Source organism: Coenobita brevimanus, chromosome 101 (genome assembly GCF_032717465.1).
Source record: "Coenobita brevimanus isolate Jiangsu-jjx chromosome 101, ASM3271746v2, whole genome shotgun sequence".
Taxonomy (NCBI): domain Eukaryota; kingdom Metazoa; phylum Arthropoda; class Malacostraca; order Decapoda; family Coenobitidae; genus Coenobita; species Coenobita brevimanus.
The window spans coordinates 66,931,094-66,951,877 of NC_137054.1; positions in this window are offsets into that span (position 1 = coordinate 66,931,094).

The window sequence follows — 20,784 nt, forward strand, 5'->3', positions numbered from 1 at the left end:
CACTTGAGACACAAGAATTAGAGGCAAGTACCAGCACTGATGGGACAGCTATGACGCAAGCAACAGTAACAAGTACTGGTACCAGAACTACAACTGAGACAGCAGAGACAGATGTAGGGCCAACACGTAATCCTAAGCTACATGACTGGGTGATTGTACAACTTTCAGATAAGACAGGAAAGAGGAGGAAGTATTTTGTTGCTATTGTCATTGATGTACAGACATTGAAAGTTAGGTTCTTAAAACATGTAAGAGGTACAAAGAATGTGTTTGTAACTTCTAATGTTCCAGGTGATGAAATGTGTGCCATAGACGAGTCAGACATAGTAATGTACTTACAGGAGCCAATCCTGGACAAACGAGAACGTATGATTTTTGATCTAGATGTTACCTCATGGCCACAGTAAGTCATTGTGTGATCTCTTAGAATTCCAGTTGTTCACTTTGTTGTAATATTTCTAGTTATTGTGCCTTATTCTTGTCATATTTCTAGTCTGTTCTTGAAAATGGAGAAGATATGATTTTCAATCTTTATGTTAATTCATGGCCACAGTAAGTCACTGTGATCTCATAGAATGGCATTCGTTCTGTACCGGTATTTATGTCACATTTCTAGTATGAGAAGAGATATTATTTAGTTTAATTGGTTTTGTGCAATGTGAGAACACATATTATTTAAGTTACCATATGGTACCGGTATGATATCCTTATAGTTTGTCCCCACTCCCTCCTCTTGTTCCTCATCTACTCCCCCCTTCCATTCCTAACTCCTCCTGTTTCTCCTTCCCAAGCTCCTTCTCTCATTCCTTCCGAAGCTCCTTCACTCTTTAGCTCTTTCCTTCCCTATCTTCTGTTCCTCCATTCCAAGTTCCCTTTAATTAGGCATTTAAATAGCCGGCACGCTTTAAACCGTCCGTCAGTCACAATCGTGCCTTTAAACCTGCGCATAGCGTGGGAATGTACCGTATTTATGTCACATTTCTAGTCTGAGAAGAGATATTATTTAGTTTAATTGGTTTTGTGCAATGTGAGAACACACATTATTTAAGTTACCATATGGTACGGTACCGGTATGATATCCTTATAGTTCGTCTCCACTCCCTCCTCTTATTCCTCATCTACTCCCCCCTTCCATTCCTGACTCCTCCTGTTTCTCCTTCCCAAGCTCCTTCACTCTTTAGCTCTTTCCTTCCCTATCTTATGTTCCTCCATTCCAAGTTCCCTTTAATTAGGCATTTAAATAGCCGGCGCTTTAAACCGTCCGGTCAGTCAGTCACAATCGTGTTCTTTAACCTGCGCATAGCGTGGGAATGTACTCCTATAATGTATATGTATAATCAACTAAACTGGGGTTGTAAGTCAATGGAAAATTTATTTTTTCATCTATTTTTGCTATATATCACTACTATTTACTTGTAATTGTTCTGTATTTTTTTGTATTTTTTTCAGCAATTTTTTTAAAAGTCGCGCAGTGTCCGAAGACTCCCCAGAACTGTCCAAACATTCAGCTGAGCTACTAGGGGCCCATTTCAGTGCATTTCTAATGAGTGTCCGGGGTCACCCCAAGGCAGTCCGAAGTCTCCCCAGTCCGGGGTGACCTCGGACACCTATAAAATATTTTTCTACGTCTAGATGGAGATTCTGAGATTATCTAGCTCTTAGATGCTTACAGGTTATTGGCACACGTACGTATGTAATACTTAACATCAGTATTTTGGCCAAAATAAATTGTGTCAGGATGAAAAAACCTTCAAAATCGTACGAAGTCACCCCGGTTCACGGTACTGAATGTAATGGTTAACTCTTGCATTTGAGAGTTTACATATTACAGAGTGAAAAAAAAAAAAATGTCACCATAGACTGAATTAATGTGTCTTTCAAAACAAATAAAGGAATCAGACTTAACAACATTCAGGAACAGACTCAGCACTCTTTCTCTCTCTCTCTCTCTCTCTCACACACACACACAAAAGAGGGCGATGCCTGGTAGATTTACCCCTTAATACACTTAAAGCATCATACTGGCAAGTGCAAGTGCAATAAGATTGTATCATATCATATTGTTTATAAAGGCTCCAACCTGATTGCATACATTTGCCTTGGTCACCTAATGGCAACTCTCCACATTACTTGATCTCTGGCAGCCTCCCTATTCTGTCCCTTATCCCTGAGGTCACACTCTATAACCTCGTCCCAGGTCTTTTTCAGTCTGCCTCTCACAACCCTACCTGACACTCACACTTCTCACTTTCCCCACCCAAATGCCATCCTCCATCCTCCCCACATGCCCAAACCATCTCAATCAACCCCTCCTTATCACAACACCAATACACTATGGTCTGATCCTTCCTCTCAACTCTACCCTCAACGTTCACACCTCTCACCCTCCACACCCAGTTGTCATCTTTCATCCTCTCCACATGCCCAAACCGTCTCAAGCTACCCCTCCACATCACAACATCAATACACTCCAGTTCCATCCTTCCTCTCAACTCTTCATCAACATCTCACCATACCAGTTGTCATCTTCCATCCTCTCCACATGCCCAAACCATCTCAATCTATCAATCCTCATCACAATAATGTTTTCATGTACATTTTTATACCCTAACTCCTGTTGCAACAATAATCAACTTACATGATGAAACTAAAAAATCCCTAATTATATATGACATGGTGGGCATACAAAGACAGAAAAAAAAAAGATCACTTCTATATTTTTACCTTAGAAAGTGCAGAACTAACCATCTACATGATATCTCCTTGCTGGGTATAATTTAGTCAACTACTGACGGTGTGTTTATACTTCAAGATTACTTTCCTCATTTATTTGTACCCTTAACATTTGCGCACACACACACACACACACACACACACACACACACACACACACACACAGGTTCATTTGTGCAACATTGGGGGGTTACAGTAGTCCTTAGCTTTAACTCATCTGATGTCTGTCTATCTGTTGCAAGACGCCTTAATCCCATTAGGGGTGACCACAAACAAATCTCCATATTGCTCTGTCCTGCTATTTCACTGACCTCCCTGCAACTCAACATCCGCTCTCCGATCTCTCTCCACTCCATCTCATCCTTGGTCTGCCCCTCCACCTGACTCAAACAGATCTCCATGTTGCCCTGTTCTCTTCTACTTGGTTTACCCTTCTCTAACTCACACTCCTCTGTCTCATACATCTCGCCACTCCATCTCATTCTTGGTCTCCCTTTCCACCTCGAAATGAACAGATCTTGAATTTGGCTCTCTTTTGTATTGTTTTTGTTTCTTTCTTGGAAGGAACGTTAATGCGGGCTCAGCCTTTGGTTCCTTCTTCCTCGCATTTAAAAAAAAAAAAAAAAATAAAAAAAAAAAAAAATCACATGAGCTAAGGGGTCTTTGTATACAACACATGCTACGAGTGTAATGCTGTATGATAGTGAGACCTGTGCAGCAAAGGAAGAGGATATTCACAGGCTTAAACATACAGAAATGGCAATGATTAGGTGGATGTGCAGTGCATCCCTGAGTGCAAGGCCTGGGGGAGCTGGGTTTACGACAAAAGAATTGAGAGGTGGGATGGGACTGGAGTGTATTGGTGTTGTGATGAGGAGAGGTAGATTGAGGTGGTTTGGGCATGTGGAGAGGATGGGGGATGATAACTGGGTGCAGAAAGTGAGAAGAGTTAATTTTAGGGGTAGGGTTGCAAGGGGTACAGCAAAAAGGACCTGGGACAAGGTCATTAAGTGTGACCTCAAGGTTAAGGGACTGAACAGGGAGGCTGCCAGAGATTGAGCAGCATGGAGAGCCGCCATTAGGTGACCAAGGCTGACGCATGCACGTTGGAGCCTTCAAAAACGAAACAAAAACGAAACTAGTCACACCAGGTACTGACCAGAATTTTCGGCCATGTACCTGCACAAACAGTTTGGTTTCTAAGGGTGCTGTTTACCCCTGCATAAATATAAGTTTTTTTGCTTTCATTTTATAATCCTGACAGTCTGTTTATATGTGACAGTATGGTGCAGAGACCAAGGATGAGGTGGAGGGATGGAGTTGAATGATATACAAGGTAGGGGGGAGTGAGTTGAGGGGAGGGCAGTCAAATGGTGGGTGACAGAGCAACTTGGAGGCGTTTTGTCTGTGGCCACCCTTTGCGGGATTAGGGCGTCGGGCTATAGATAAATAGATAGATGGTGCAGCACAGATGATTTGCCACACAGCACACCCAAGGCAATAACCCTACATGGAGTTTACTGATGACTGACACTGTGTAGGCAGAGCTGATGGAGAATATGAGATAGTAGAAAGGCAAAAGGAATAGGGAAGTGAGCTTAGAAAGACAAAGAGAGAGAGAAAAAGACAAGTAGATAGATAAACAGATAGACATAGAGAGAAAGAGGAAGAAAGTTTATTACAGTACAATGATCCCTACTCTATCATATGGAAGTGAAGCTTAGCCTTACCTTATGACACCCATGACACCCTATGGAGATCTCAGCCACTAAGCCTCAGTTACGCAGTGCTGTGGCATCGATATATTCTTGCAAATACCCTAGCCTGTTGCAGCACGCGGCAAGAGGTGGTGTGTCTCCCATCTTTTGCAGGAAGGCATCTGATTTCGGCTTGAAGGCTTCTACAGTGCAGGTTAACACGTCTGTGAAATATCCTTTGACGTGGCAGGATCTTCCCCTCTTGCTATGGAATTTTATTCAAGCTTGGGTAGTACCAGACTCCTCCACAGGGTTAACATGCTGGTCTCATCCCTGGTAAAAGGACACAGGTCAAGGGTGAGAGCAGTGGAAGAGTGGCAAAGAGTGAAAAAATGTTATCTGAGAGGAGCATATGGAGTGGAAAAGAGTGAAAAAGAGGTATATGAGAGGTGCATGTGGAATTATATGGAAAAACAACAACAAATGATGAAGGTGACAAGCACTGTGATGTGGATGTGACTGAAAATGTTACGAGAAATAGTCTGATGGTTCAGTCATGTGGAGAACAGAGAATGAGACTGACCAGGAGACTGTATGAGTGAGGTATTAGGGGAAACTATGGCTAAGATGGTGGGATGGAGTGGTGAGAGATATCAGAGGAGTTGTGAATAGAAGAAGACAGAGTGACGTGGAGGCGATTTGTCTGTGGCCACCCCTTGAAGGATTATCGTGTCTGGCAAGTTATACAGGTAGATAAACAGACAAGGTCAAAGGGCATCTGCTGGTAATGCATGACTTCCTGTAAATGTCTGTTACTATGACCTCAGTCTTGGCTATAAAAAAATAAATAAATAAATCATGCCCTATGGGCCAAACACTTACATATTGAAACTTTTTATTTATTTATTTCTAAGTGTACATTCAGTGGCGTCACCAGGGGTCAGATTTTCGGGGGGCTGTAGCCTTGGTGTAGGTAGAAGAGGGGGGGGGGCAAGCAAAGCGAGCCTATGCAGCTGGGGGGTACGGGGGGGCGCTGTAAGCCCCCCCAGAAATTTTTTTCGGAAATTGAGCAGTTTTAGGGGCATTTTTGAGGCCTATAGATGAAGAAAAAGTAAAACAAGGTCTCACAGGCTATTAATATTTGATATAGGGCTACTTACACATGTTTGAATGGGTTCAGCTTTGGGGTTATCTGGGGTTGCTTCTGGCACCTCATTCCCAATAACAGCCACTTTTTCTTGGCACTCATCAGAGTCATCTTTGGAGGTGCGGGTGCGAAAGAATTTCCTTATGTCACCCTGTCCCTGAGGATTTTTAGATGACCTTTTCATCACTTGAGTGGCTGCTGGCTGATATCCGCAAATGTATTATTGTAGAATAGCCTATAAAAGGGAAATGACATTCAGTTCTGACAGTCGAGTGTCGACTGAACCAAGTACTGCTGACTTTGTACAGAGTATAGGCTAGATCTCTATCTATCTATCTATTGCCAAATGCCTCAATCCCGTTTGGGGTGGCCACAAACAAATCGCCTCCAAGTCGCCCTGTCCCCCGCCATTTCACTCCCCTGCTCCCAACTCACACCCCCTTCTCTCATATACCTCTCCACCCCATCCCTCCATCTCATCCTCAGCCTCCCCCTCCCTCTTCCCCCCTCCACCTCACTCACATACACTCTCTTCGTCAGTCTTTCACCCTCCATCCTCTCCACATGGCCAAACCACCTCAGTGTGTTCCTCATAACGCTTCCTATCACATCCACATCCACACCACAACGCTCCTTTATATCCTCATTCGTCAGCCTGTCTCTCCATGTGACCCCACAGGCTCCTCTTAAATAACTCATTTCCACTGCTCTCACTCTTGACTTGTATCCTTCCAACAACGTCCAAGCTTCACTTCCGTACGTTAGAGTTGGTATCACAATACTGTCATGTAGTAACTTTTTCACTTCCATGCTCACTTCCCTGTTTCTTATCACTGCTTTCAAGGAACCAGCAACCTTTCTTCCGTGCTGTACCCTTTCAAGCACTTCACCCTCCAAACCTCCATCCTTACTCGTCACACCACCCAAGTACTTAACCCCTTAAACGCGGCTGTGTACGGCCGATCCCCCCGCTGTGGCGGGGTTGTAGCGGGGTCTGAGTACCTGTGGGAAAATATTTGCCAAAAATCAGAGATTAACCCTAGAACATTAAAATTTTTATGGCATATAGTACTTACATTCAGCTTTCTCCTGAGACAGATGTTGAGCCTTCGTGGACTACCAAAGGACTTGTGAAGACTTGCAAAAGTTGGGTAACAAAGTCTTCACTTTCACACCTCCAGAAACCCGGTTTTCCTTCTACCACAGCCTCAATCTGTCACAGTACACTTTATACAACAACGTACAGGTTGTTTGGAATCCGTATTTGTACAATAAGCACTGAAAATAAGGCTATAATGAACGAAGCGCACGGCCGACATGCAGCGCGGCAGCGATCTTCCCGTCACTGAACACACATTTCCCTTTTCACGGCTAAAAACACGTATACTACATTATTTTCCTTCATAGCACTTCGCAAAAGCCTCGCTTGGCACTATTACGGCCATAAAAATCACTGTCACTGCCAGTATTGTGAAGCGGGAATGAGGAAGACCACCGCGGCGCGAGTTTATTCAGCCTTATGCCAGGCACTTTATTCTCGCTCCGGTCGGCCACTCGCACTTCATTTCTATCGCTCACTATCACTCTAGCTGTCCGTTTTTTGCCTTCTTCATCAGTGTCACTGTCCATTGTTATAAAAATAATATTTTCTACACAACAAACTGTCACTGTCAGAACATAGAATAGGAACATATGCTTTCAACTTCTTACACTGGAGTGACTGTCACTCGCAATACTTATATTATTACTATGAACAATTATTTACACAAAAAAACACTGTCACTGTCAGTGCTTTTACAAGTACATACACTAATTTACACTCATCAGACTGTCACTGTCAGTACGTAAAAGAAAACTAAACACTAGTATCACTGTCACTCTCAGTATTATTTCCAAGAATCTTACCCTTATTTTCAATATCTAGTCAGGCTGTGGTAGTCAAAGAAACACGGGTAAGCACAGAGGGGAATTTTGCACTCTTTGCACTGCAAGGAGGTGCGCCTAAATGTTCTGTCCTGCCTGGTAGTGTGGCTGCACACATGACACCTCCTCAGTGCTTTTCCCCTCTTGGCAGTGGCAGGCAGTGGCTCCAGGTGGTGTCGCTGAAGGTAGGCCTGACACTGTAGGCGGTCTGGAGGTGTCTGTGGGTGGCGCTTGGGACCTGATGGCAGTACCTGCCCATAACGCTGAAGCAGCTGGTAGACACAAGTCTTAGAAAATCGTCGGAGAGAGTAGTTTGCTGGCTTCCTGTTCTTGATCTTATACAGGATGAAGGCGTTCAGCATGCACATATCAATCAAGTGCAAAAACACCTTCCTGTACCAGCGACGATTCCTCCTCAGGCAGTCTATCTCTCCGATCATCATGTCAGACTTGTCCACCAGCCGCATATTGACGTTGTAGTCAATGACAGCATCAGGCTTCATCACAGGCTCGCCAGTCCTTCTGTCGACCTTCCCTGTGGCCAGCATTTCCCCCTTGTGTACTGTGGTGAGCACATTCACGACTCTCTTACCGTGCCACCTGATCGCAAGCATCTTGTCAGTTTTCTTCAGGTGCACGTCTCCCCGCTTTGATTTTTCAGCCTCGGGGAAGGCAAGGTAGTGTGCCCTATTGCTCCTGACAGTGCCACAGGATCCGACGCCGTGTTCAGAAAGGTACTTGGCGAGTTTAGGAGCTGTATAGTAATTGTCCGTATACAGGACATGATTCTCGCCAAAGTACTTTTCCAATAGCACTTTCACCACAGAACCAGAGAATCCAAGGGGGTCAGTCTTGTCCAAATCGACATTGCTGGCGGTGTAAATCACGAAGTCTAAGATGAACCCCGTCTTGCAGTCGCACAGCACGAAAAACTTGATTCCAAAGCGGTGCCGTTTGCTTGGAATATACTGCACAAACCGAAGACGGCCCCTGAACAAAACCAAGGACTCGTCAATCACCACTTTCTTGAAAGGACGCAGGAACCTCGTAAACTTATCCTTGATCAAATTCAGGATTCCCCTCACTTTCCATAATGGGTCAGTTCGGGAAGGCTCATCATTGTTCGCGAAGTGAAGGTAAGTCATGAGCTGCCTAAAACGATCGCGGCTCATGTATTTATTGAAGACTGGTGTGGGGCAAAGATCGTCTGAACTCCAGTATTCCTCCAGCTTATGTTTCCAATTGTGGGGCATCAATAACATCAACCCAATAAATACAAAGAGTTCCCTGATCGTTAGAGGCACCCATGCTGCCATCCGTGACGTGGATGGCGTTGCAGGCTCACCTTCTCCTTCACGAACTGCAGCAGATTGCCCCTCGTACCTGTTCGTCTGTACAAATCTGCTCCATTACCTCGTTGTCAAGGAAGGCCAACAGGTAGTCCAAGCATTCACCATCCTCTTGGACAGGGAAGTCAGCCTGAACTCCACACCCACTGTCATCAAAGGGCAGATCTTCCGGCACAAAATCTGAGCCCTCTGACCACACGAAGGCATCAAGAGTGCCCTGCCTAGGCTGGGAGGTGCTGGGGGCGGCGGGGGGTGAGGCAGGTCGTGTGGGAGTGGGTGAGGCAGGCGGTGAGACAGTGCGTGAGGCAGAGGCTGTCCTAGGTCGTGTTGGTGTAGTGGTGGTGGTGGTGGGGAGATTAGCAGAGGGTTCAAGGTCACTCGCGGTGGCGTGACTGGCGAGTTGCCTAGTGCGAGTAACCTTATGAGCTAGCCTTACACTAGGGGACAAAGTTCTTGCCCTACTACCACGAACACTGGGCCTACAGAAACCTCTACTACGTAAACTCGACTGTCTACTTCCCTTCCGAGGTGGTGAAGGCGACTCCGAAGACTCCGGAGAAAGGGCAGCTGAAGAGGAGGATGAGAGAGTGGCGGGCTGGCGGTGGCGTGACGTGGCGTAGGGGACAATGGCTGTGAAGCGGGGTCACCACTCCTTTTCCTCTTGGCCCCCTTTCCATATTCTAGGCCCCTTTTCACAGGAGCCTTGCCTGTTGAGGTGCTTGGCACAGAAACAGTCACTTCTGGCACCTCAGACTCAGCACTCGATTGCGTGTCCGATTCTGCCAGGCTAGACCAAACACCGACGTCACTTCCATAATCCATGGACGCTTTCAATAATTCACTAGCTATTGCCGAGTCACTCAGTCCCTTAGCAGTTCCTGGTAAGGTTTTGTACGGGGTGGAGGTCACAAAACCCTTTTTCGGAAGGCTGGAAGGCACAGACTCGGAAGAGCTTGAATTCGACATGGTGTCACCTTGGAAGATTCGCGTGGACTGATGCTAAACAGGGGCAAACCGCACGAAAAAATGCTAGTGTGACAACTGAGGAAACAAGCATTTCCAAATAGCATAAAGTGCTTGCGAGAGTAAGGCCCAGATTGACACGTATGAGCTGTCCGCGCGCTGCCATATCGCACGACGAGGGAGGGCCGCGCATCGGTGCGTGGGTGGGTAAAAAAAAATGAAACTTGGCAACAACCGAGGTCAGTAGTACAAAGGTCAAGTGTGCTACAAGTAGCTCAAGGGTGGCGGTACTGATAGACAATACCAGCTGGAGCCTGCTTGCCCGCAGTTATTCAAAATTTACTTGAATCGCAAACGCGACGATCCGCCGTTATGTCCTTTGGGCTGACCGTCGCAAATGAAACGATCCGCGTTTAAGGGGTTAAACGTACTCACATTTTCCAATTCCTCACCATCCAACCTCGCTGTACATTCACTGACTTCACCTCTCTCAAAGACCATCACTTTACTCCTCCCTATATTCACCTTTAGATTCCATTTCTTCCACACTCTCCCAAACTCATCCACCAAGCCTTGCAGCTCCCCTTCATCTTCACTCAACAACACAGTATCATCTGCAAACAACAGTACAGGGAGTTTCCAAACACTATCCTCTCTCACCAGGGCCACTCCAACATCCACTGCCCTACCTTGTACCCCTTTTATTACTCCATCCATGTACAGATTGAACAACCATGGGGACATGTCACATCCCTGTTTCAACCCAACTTTCAAAGAGAAAAATTCACTTAGTTCACCATCCACACGCACTGCAGCCTTTGCACCATCGTACATACTTTTCACAGCATTCAACAACTTCCCATCTACTCCATATATTCTTAACACTTTCCACAATCCTTGTCTACCCACCCTGTCATATGCTTTCTCCAAATCCATGAAAGCCGCATACAACTTCTTTCCCTTCTCTAGAAACGCTTCCACTAAAGATCTAAGAATGAATATCTGATCTACACAACCTCTTCCCTTCCTAAAGCCTCCCTGTTCTTCTCCAACTAATTTCTCTGTTCTTTCTCTAACTCTGTCAACAAGTATCCTACCATTCATTTTTCCTAGTATACTAAGAAGACAAATGCCCCTATGATTACCACACACTTCTTTTTTCCCTTTTCCTTTGTACATGGGAATAATTATACCTGACTTCCAATCCTCTGGAACTCTACCTTCCTCCCAGGCCAATCTGCACATCTTCCACATCCATTCTACTACTATCTCTCCCCCATGCTTCAGCATTTCACCACACACTCCATCAATTCCTGAGGCTTTCTCCAATTTAACTTTCTTCATTGCTTCCACAACTTCTATCCTACTGATTTCTTCCTGTCTTCTCACCTCCCTCCTTCTCCCAGCCATTCCCCAGCCACTTATACTCGCATTACTTCCATCCTCTATGTTCAACAATTCCTTAAAGTGTTCTCTCCATCTGCTCACTTTTTCTCCCTTCTCCACTAGTAATCTACCATTTTTATCTTTCACTCCCCTGCTAACTTCACTTCCACCCTGTCTTACTCTTTTCACCTCTTTCCAGAACATTTTCTTAGTCCCTCCACTTTACACTCAAATTCCTCATCCACTCTCTTCTTACTAACCTTTTCACCTCTCTCTTCCGCCTCTCAACTTCTTCCACGCCCCTATTTCTCATCCATTCATTGTATGCTTTCTTCTTTTGTGCCACAGCCTGTTTCACCTCTTCAGTCCATCACTCTATTCCTTGCACCCCCCCCCTTCGTCTTCTCTTCCTTCCACACACCACATCACATGCAGCATGTGATGTGGTGTGTGGCTAGATCTCATATCTGTAAAAAAAAAATGAACAGGTACGGTGAGGCGGCTAGCAATATACCGGAACGTAGTAACGTCTATACAGCCACTGAAACCAATACATTCATATAAAACCGAAAACAACACAGGATTTAGCCACAGTTCACAGACACTTCTCAATGTACACAAACATTCTGAGTTCCGAATTCCGATACTCTGAACATTCGAATTTGTGAAAAATTGCATAGATCAGATATTTTAGACTGCATAATCCAATTTTAAAGCTCTGTGATTAATATATACCATATTACATATTGTAAATATATAATAAGTCTGATATACAATCCCACATTCTTTGTGCAATATATATTTCAAAGAAAACAAGCGTGGAAAAAGTATATGGGAAACTAATATATTATAACTATTATGATTTGAGTCATAGGTTTACGTAAATTGTGAATAACTAATCACATTATATAGCTATAAATAATATTATTAAATTAATATGGATGCATGAATAAAAGTGGATTGGCGGTTGGGGGTTGGGGGAAAGCTAGGTGGGTCAATGCCGAGCTGCAAGCATACTATGTAAGCTGGTGATTTATTATTATTTTGGGGGTCTGCAATTTTTTGGGGGCTGAGTCCTTGATTTGGGGGGGCTAAGCCCCCTCTAGCCCCCCCCTGGTGACGCCACTGTGTACATTAGTGATTATTTAATGCACAGCTTCTCCCTTTCCTATAAAAATTCTAATGCTTGATCATTTTAAAAACACTTCCCTACCTTTGTTCCTGCCTCCTTCCCTTCCTGGATGGTGTGAAGGGTGGGAGATAATCCTGTCTATTCTTTTCTCACGTTTGTTAAATCTTTGTAGCCTCACATCCACTCTCTTCTTCTCACCAGAATGAGAGACTGACAAGGAGAGTGTATGTGAGTGAGGTGGAGGGGGGGAAGAGGGAGAGGGAGGCCAAGGAGATGAGATGGAGTGGAGAGGTATATGAGAGAGGGGGGTGTGAGCTGGGAGCAGGGCAATGAAATGGCAGGGGACAGGGCAACATGGAGGGGATTTGTTTGAGGCCACCTCTTATGGCAATAGATAAATAGGTAACCTTAATATGTGGCAATAGGCCCCTGTTATTCCTGCTTCGTGTGAATGCCTGTATGAACTTGATAATTCCTCACATCTCTCTCCATTCACTCTCACATGTACAGCAGCTGCCCATTCATAAAATTTCACGTCAACCTTACAATCCATTAAGATACAGTTTTCTCTATCTATCTATCTACTGCCAGACGCCTTAATCCCGTAAGGGGTGGCCACAAACAAATTGTCTCCGTGTCGCCCTGTCCCCCGCCATTTCACTGCCCTGCTCCCAGCTCACACACCCCTCTCTCATATACCTCTCCACTCCATTCCCCCATCTCATCCTTGGCCTCTCACAGCTCTCTCTCAGCCCATTTTTACTATCACCCATGGAACTCTATCAAATGCCTTCTCCAAATCCACAACCATCATTCATTCCCTTGATATAGTCCCACCTACTTCTTCCTTCCCCTTTCTAATTGTGTGTGTGTCCTCTCTTCCTACTTCTCCCTTGCCACCCTGTCACATTTTATTATTTTTCCAGTGCAGGTGGCTCTACCCTGAGTGACAAGCCTAATGGTTTCCTGTAACTGAAGAAACTGTTTACAATGCTGGGTGGTAACCATATAACCAGATGATGGGGTGATGTGCAGCCTTCTATGGTGACTGTCAACTGCTTGGACTGACGCATATCCGGAGTCCATCCAGAAACCAAGCCTCCATAATACTCCCTGTGCCTCATTTTTTATTTATTTTTTATTTTTTTTTAATGCAATGAAGAAGGAGCCAAAGGCTAGGAGCCCACAAACCATTCCTTCCAAGAAAAAAACAAAACAAAAACAATACAAAAGAGAGCCAAATTCAAGATCCGTTCATTTCGATATGCGATGCGTGGACACAATGTGTTTGAAAGACTGGAGATCATAGTAAGTAGGAAATACAGACAGAGGGAGACAGTTCCAGAGTTGACCTGTTGCATAAATGAAGGACTGGGAGTAACGGTTAACTCTTGCATTAGAGAGTTGGACAGAAATGGGATAAGAGTTTGCTGCTAGACGAGTGCTACGCACCCGTCGTAGAGGTGGGGGGATGCAAGCAGACAGTTCAGAGGAGCAGTGACCACTGATGTAGCAACAGAAAAGAGATAAAGATGCAACAATGTGGCAAAGAGACACAGGTTGAAGGGAGCCAGTAAGAGGAGCAGAGTTAAAGAGACGAAAAACCTTTGACTCCACCCTACTGGAGCTGGGGGGTGGTTTGCGTGCATAGGAGAGGCAGAAAATTACTCTTCAGATTAATCAAGTATACCATCTAAGGTTCAGAAAAATCTTGGGTAGACATCTGGATAAGTGGTCAATTTCCAGTAAATGGCCTTTGAACTCGACACATACATGCAACTTTTTTCACCAAAAATGAAGGTATAATCAAAGACAATATGCCTCAATCTCTGCTTCTAATTCACATGAAAATATTGTTTTGGCATCTAAATATATGTTTTTGATGTCCAGGAATTCAGCTATGTCGGTTAAAATGTGCCCAGACTTACAGAAATGCATAAAAAGTGGAAAAACTGTTTGCCACAACCGATGGCAAAATCGTTATAGCAGCAAATTTATTGTAAATCGAATTTTGGGGTGGAACTTTTCTATTATTGTTGTAGCAAAACATCGTAAACCGAAACATTGTAAAACGAGTAATGACTGTATTATGAGCGTTCATAAACTGGAGAGCTGCTACCACATGTGTGAAGCACAGGCTGTAGCAGCCATCGTCACAGTTGGAAACCGCATGTTTGACACAAACTGGAAGGCACACGATAACCCAGACGTCACTGACCTGGATACCCTGCCAGAATCCAAGAGAGTCAGGGAAGGAGGCAAGAGCATTGAGGTGTGCACACTAGATGAGGCTGTCAAGATCATAAATTCTGATGAACAAGTCGTGGTGACCTACTCTGATCATGGCTCAAAGAAGCAGGGTGCTGGGTCATTTTCCGTTCAGGGTATCACCATTAACGGAAAATACAGGTCACTGCCCACACTAACCATTGCTTCAGAGTCCAGAAAGAACTTAGCTGCTCTCTGAGTGGTGATCCTGGAAATTCAGGAGGCAGCAAGTGGTGTTGCAGCCAAAACTCTGTTCGAGAAAATTGACCCTGTGATCCTCCTTTCGGGACTTTGGCGAAAGCTTTGCCATTGCACTTGACATCTCAAAGGCTTTTGATCGAGTCTGGCATAAATCTTTAATTTCCAAACTGCCTTCTTACGGTTTCTATCCTTCTATCTGTGCTTTCATCTCTAGCTTCCTTTCTGGTCGTTCTATAGCCGCTGTTGTAGATAGCCATCGTTCTCCTAGATCTATTAACAGTGGTATTCCTCAGGGCTCTGTCCTATCACCAACCCTCTTCCTTTTATTCATCAATGACTTTCTAAGCTGTACATCTAACCCTATCCACTCATATGCTGATGACTCCACCCTTCACCTTTCCATTTGGTTCCTGCAACTTCCATCTCAGCAAACAAGCGATGAGGCTATGGCACACCTATTGTCTGACTTGGTTCGTATCTCTGATGGGTAAAACTAATCTGGTTGTTTTTAATGCATCAATGACTAAGTTTTTACACCTATCAACCAGACAAAATCTTCCACGGGTATACACACTAATGTTTAATAATATTCAGCTTAATCCTGCATCATCCTTGAACATGCTAGGGGTTTCATTTACTCGGGACGTATCTTGGAAAGATCATATTACATCTCTTGTAAAATCTGCTTCCAAGAGATTAGGTGTGCTAAGCCAACTCCGTTCCTTCTTTACCCTTGCACAATTGTTGACTCTATACAGGGGTTTTATCTGTCCCTATGTGGAATACAACTCTCATGTGTGGGGAGGCTCCCAACATACAGCTCTTCTCAACAGGGTGGAGTCAAAGGCTTTTCATCTCATTAACTCTCCTCCTCTTACTGACTCCTTTCAACCTCTGTCTCTTCGCCGCACTGTTGCATCTTTATCTCTTTTCTATCGCTACTTCAATGGTCTCTGCTCCTCTGAACTGTCTGCATGCATTCCTCCACCTCTATGACGGGCACGTAGCACCCATCTGGCAGCAAACTCTCATCCCTTTTCTGTCCAACTCTCTAACGCAAGAGTTAACAGTTACTCCCAGTCTTTCATTTATGCAACAGGTCAACTCTGGAACTGTCTCCCTCTGTTTGTATTTCCTGCTTCCTATGATCTCCAGTCTTTTAACCCCTTAACCACGGGGCGTCACTTTCGTGACGCTTGGGAGCAAGGGATCATACCGCGGGGCGTCGCTTTTGTGATTCTGTGTTATTTTGAATTCACCCGGGCTTTCAAGTGGGGGCTTGTATCATCTATCAGTACTGACAATGTCCAACACTAGTCAGCACTCCTAATCTCATCTGTACTCCCATCCATTGTTGACAATTTAGCCATTTCTCCCCATTCTTGACTCCCCTCCCTACCCCCCCTCCATTACCCTATCCTCTCGCCTGCCCGGCCATGCTACGCTAAGTAAATCTTCCCTGGAATTTTTCACTGATTTCATCCATTGAAATAAGCCCTATGTCGTATTCTTATACCAAATAATATATACAAGAAAGAAATCAGGTAAGTGAGAGTGCCATACACCTGGAATTGGCTAATTATCACCTGACAACACCTCACGTGCACTCGTTCGATAATTTTCGCTGTTTTTTTCCCCTTGAAATATGCCGTATAATCTATTTTCGTAATAAATATACATGTAAGGAGAGAAGGGAGAAGCCTAAGTGATATTTACATTCACCTGGAACTACCTAATTTATAATGTATTGTCTAGATTTCCTGCCAATCATATCAGTGCTACACAAAGCTGTTTCAAGATTTAACATTGGTAGCTCTGATTATATATCTCCTAAGTAGGCCTCTAATCTATTTTCGTAATAAATATACATGTAAGGAGGGAAGGGAGAACCCTAAATGATATTTACATTCACCTGGAACTACCAAATTTATAATGTATTGTCTAGATTTCCTGCCAATCATATCAGTGCTAGACTTAGCTGTTTCAAGAAGTAATATTGGTAACTCTGAATAACCCCTAAAGCAGGCCTCTAGGCTAGCTGGCCTGGCCCCTGCGTTATCAGTGTAGTCTCATCTTCCGAAGTGAGAGGACGTATGTGTCATCTTGCTGACTTCAAGGCCTTTTTTCACCCCCATGCAAATGGCTCTGTGACCTTTACCCCCTACTAAACCTCGTGTGGAAAGAGGTAAAGGGCTGAAAATTGATAAAAGAGTGACTACGATCTTTCTATTGAGTAAAACAGTGCAAGTGGAATTGTAAATAATGTGTAAACAATGTGTAAACAGCAAGTGAAAGTAATGAATGTAAATATACGTGAACAATGGAAAATAGTTTTATAAGTTATTTCAAGTGACAGTGCATAACACTGTAAATAAAATAGAAATGTAAATAACGTAAATAAAATAGAGAACGTAAACAGAAATGTAAATGAGTAGTATTATAAGAATACGAGTATATACCCTAGGAGTAATGAAAGTGAAAGTTTCACTCTAGCATGTCTGAATGCTATGAGTTATGAGAGTGAAGATGAAAGTGACATTCACTCTCAATGCCAGTATACAGGACGAGAAAGTGAATGCTACGTATTTTACTGAAAGAAATTGAATCCCTACAGTGACAATAAACTAATACTACTGAAGGAAACTTATGGATAAAGACTGTAGATATATATAAGTGTTATATAGTAATAGAAATATAAAGTGTGAGGGGTTTTATGAATAATAAATGACAGACTACCATGAGCGAACTAGTGCCAGTGCGACGATCAGACGCGCTCGTAATTTCCATTGCTTTCACAGTGTTTTTTTTTTGAGTATGGATCCCAAACTACTTGAAAATTGTAGAATAGTGTTTATAGTGTTTGTATCTGGCTGTGGTAATCATATTACGGGTTGTCGGGAAGTGTAAAGTGGAGACTTCGTTACCCTAATTCAGAGGTCTCCACAAGTCCTACGGTAACCGATGAAGGCTCAACAAACATTCCAGGAGAAAGCTGAAGGTATGTGCCATAAGCATATGTAATTTTATTATTCTAGGACTAATAACTGATTTTTGACAAATATTTTTTGAGAGTCTGTCGGAGCCCAAATAACCCCACGGCACACGCAAGTAATTGGTAAACAAGCCCACGGTGTAGGGGTTAAACACAGTGTGTTCAGGCATCTCGAAATGATTGGATCTTGAATTTGGCTCTCTCTTGTATTTTGTTTTTCTCTTGGAAGGAACAATAATTGCATGCTCACGGTCTTTGGTTCCTTCTTCCTAAAAAAAAAAAAAAAAAAAAAAAAAAAAAAAATCACAATATCAAAGTGGATGAACTGCAGCAGAGAGTCTGGATTCTGAGCACATTCATGATCATCCGTTCTGTAATGAGCACCAACTCTGATGTTCAACAGGGTCATTGCCAGGCAATGGGCTGAAATAGAGAACACACTGGGTAGAGACAAGATTACTCAAACTTCCTTGTAAGTGCAACAGCAGCAGCAATGAGTGGCACTGAACAAACCCTGGACTGCATGACTCAACTTATCATGACTTGATCACAAATCATGGGACAAGTGGCATGAATCTGACCTCCACATAGCCCCATCATCAAACAAGTCTGTCAGCCTCAAGGATGAGCATTCAATCACTTGACAATGACCTGCACTATCAGTCTGTACCATCTGGCTACTGTGGCATCCTATCTGCAGAAGTATGAGTATGTTACCAATCAGCTGGCCTGCATTGTGAGGTGTTTTCTGGACTTGGATTTCCTGAAGGTGATGTACTGAGCAGGTGGTCTCCTTGGACTTCATCTGATTGAACCACACCTGTCTCTGATGACATCTGCTGAAAAACAACACAGAGCAAGATCATGCTAGCATATCAACAGCTATACCAGGAACTGGGGGATGTAGTGCCAGTCATCTTGTTGCAGGCAGAGCAACCAGCATTCTAGTTTGTTCCTCAGGAAAGGTTCCAGCATACAAAGTATGAGGAGGACATCTGCAGTGGCATGCTTGAAGTAGCAACCTCATTCCAACCTGAGGTAATCAGGCTCCTGAAGATGATCATCCCCAAGCTGGCTACTGGCTTTCAGAGGCAGAAGGGTATTATCTTCAGCTTTGCAGACTGTGACGTGTCAGCAGAAAGTTGTCACTCAGATGGATCCAAAGAGGTTGGACATGGCACCAGTCCACAACCTGAATGCAGGGTGCTGTGTGAGCTTTGTTACCTATGAGCTGTCAGGAAGGGCTACCAAACAGCTCGGGGGTGCATCTGCAGCACAGGTGAATGCCAAATCTTCAGACCTCATTGGCCCAAGACAACCAGGGTCTTTCAGGAACTATGGCAACATGATCAGGAAAGGAGGAAGGAGGCCAGAAATCATGCTGGCATAACAAAAAGCAAGAGGAACTGAAGAAGCAGGGCTTACAAGACAAGGAGATTGCTAATGTAGCGGTAGATCGTCGGAGAAACAAAGACCTTGATATACCGAAGGGAATGGGAGGCCCTTTGACATCAGCTGCTGAAGTTGATGAATATGTTGCAGGCACTGACATAGATGAGGGCATCAAGGTAGGACGTCTCTACCTGGAGGTTCGCTATGCTCGGGACACGTCAGTCTCCCTCCCAAAGTCCAGTGATCTGCTCCAGTTGATGAAAGACCACAAGAAGCTGCCAATGAATACGTATGCAGCCAATCTTAAGCTGTATCCTAACCCGTGCCGTCCCGGCAACGTGAATTAACATCCGCACATGATGTGAACTCGTGTCCCGGCGACGTGAATTAACGCGGCAACATTGCAAGTTGCATACTTTTCACATTTTTCAAAAATCGCGCCTGATTTCTGTTTCGCCTGCCTATGCAAGCCTCACCTACTCACCGCCAGGCGGATAATCCCCTAGACCCAGATTAACCTCACCAGACGCTTTGATCCTCCACTTACCTCTCAGCAGTCACCCAGGTCAGATATGGTGCGTCGTGGGCTGTCAGAGGAGGAGATACAAGTCGCTCTGGATACCTTTACAGGGGATAGTGATTCCCCAATGGACGAAAACACCCTCGATGTCAATTATGTGCAGCCTGAGGAGGTAACCAGCAGCAGTGATGAGGAGGTTCCTTCCCCAAGGAAAGTCAAATATATTACATATAGGAGGGCAGGGGATGGCCAGCCTGCACCACGTGCTGCATCTAGGCAGCAACACCTACCATCAGATGAGGACGAGGACGAGGATGAGGACGAGGATGAGGACCAGGAAGCAGTACATGGTGGTGTATTTTCCTGGCTGGGGAAGGAAAAGATATCGCCACGTGGGACTAGGACAGACGGCACATCGCGACTGTTCCACAGGTATGTTCCTTCTATGTGTTCTGTGGCAGGAAGTAGTGGTGTGGGGATGGTTAGGGCAGTAGAAAGTGAAAGTGTTGGGGTGGGAGAGCTCAGACAGATTCGTGAAAGCGAGAGTCGTGTGGGGGAGGCAACATGTCAACGTGGTGTTCATGTTAGGCGTAGTGTGAGTTAGCAGAAGGTGAAAGCACTTGTCTAACATGTAAATGGGTAATATGTTATATTTGAAGTATTATAAAAGGTGAATAATTAGATTTTGAGTTGAAAAAATAATGACGGTACCTGAAGTCACGTGGTAGCGCTATTGCTATGCTCATTCTTTTCGTAAAGCATGTACATCTATAAAAGCAATTGTATAACATGTAAAGGGGTTATATGTTACATTGGAAGTATTATAAAAGGTGAATAATTAGATTTCGAGTGACCTGAACTCATGTGGTTACGCTATTGCTATGCTCATTCTTTTCGTAAAGCATGTACATCTATAAAAGTAATTGTATAGTTACTGTAAAGTTAGTATGTAAGTTGAAAAATAGTCTAAGTTGAAAGTCATACAACACACATTCAGTAGGTAAATAAGCGCTAGGAAGAATTTTGTTCACGGTGTAAGAGGAGTGGGTAATTCCCCAAGGGCTCTAAATTTAGCCACCAA